Genomic DNA, 1285 nt, shown 5'->3' with positions numbered 1-1285 from the left:
CGCTAGTACGTTCTTGGTCTTGCGCCTTACTACAAAGTGGCAGTGGAGAAAGTTTGTCGACCACGGTATAGTAAGGCTGCCAACGTGGGGTTTAAAGTTTAGACGGGGTCTCCCATGTCGAGGGAATGAACCCTTGCGCGCCTACCATAAAGGCGTTTACTTCGCGCGTGTGCTACTTTAGTGTCCTGCTGCATCGCAGCGAATGCTGGGTGCAAGCGTATAGTAGCGTGATTTACTGGCTTGTCAGCGTATGACAATCGTCATACAATCTCTAGATCTCTACCATCTGCGTGTGAATTGCTCCGACGTCGTAGCCGAAAACGTGGCAGGGTAGCTTACGAAGCGTAATGAAGCGTGATGAAGCGTAGTGAATATGAATATGTGTAGTGATGTGAAATATGAGTTGTGAAGCCTACTCAGGGCGAGGGTTGTGAGGCCCCACCGGTAGGCAAAGGCGGTACCACTTGGTAAATGGGTCGTGAGGCCATACCGCTGAACGACGATGAGGTGGTGGGCATGATTGATGAGTTATGAGGTGACATGGGCGCAGGCGCGTCAGAAACAACCGAGAAAGCACGTTTCCTTAAGCGTTGTAATGGCCGCCTCGCCCGTTATGGCCGTATGGCCGTAATAGCATGGCCGTAATGGCCGTAATTGTCCAGTCGCCATTAAACAAATGACTGATTCATCAATGACGATGAAGCGATAGTCTCTGTGCGTGTCTCTGTCTCAAAAAAATGTCGGCTAGGCGGCTCTGTGTTTCAGCCGTTGAAATTTGATGATCCGGTATCGCTTGCAATGCGAGATTGAAAGAATTTGTCGCCATACGGGCGAGAGTGAAAGAATTTGTCGCTATACGGGCGAGAGTGAAAGAATTTGTCACCATACGGGCGAGAGTGAAAAAATTTGTCGCCATACGGGCGCTTATTTCGCCACAATGCTGCTGAAAATTGTTAAGCGCATGCTGCGCGAAACGGGGTTATGCGACGAACGTGGTTAGAGATTAGGGTTAGATTATTCGAGTAACAATGATATCAATTGCGCACGCGTCTCACGCGCGTTGCAGACGGCCGTACACACACACACACACACACACAGGCACACGCACACGCACGCGCGGTTGCGCACCCACGCGTTGCAGGCGTACACCCACACACACACACACGCACACAGGCGCACACACGCTCACACACGGGCGCACACAGGCGCTCATACGCACGCACACGCAGGCGTATAGATGCACGCTCACACACGGGCGCACACAGGCGCTCATACGCACGCACAC

This window comes from Priapulus caudatus, unplaced genomic scaffold (genome assembly GCF_000485595.1).
Source record: "Priapulus caudatus unplaced genomic scaffold, Priapulus_caudatus-5.0.1 Scaffold715, whole genome shotgun sequence".
NCBI lineage: Eukaryota > Metazoa > Priapulida > Priapulimorpha > Priapulimorphida > Priapulidae > Priapulus > Priapulus caudatus.
Note: the sequence above shows the minus strand (reverse complement) of the source record.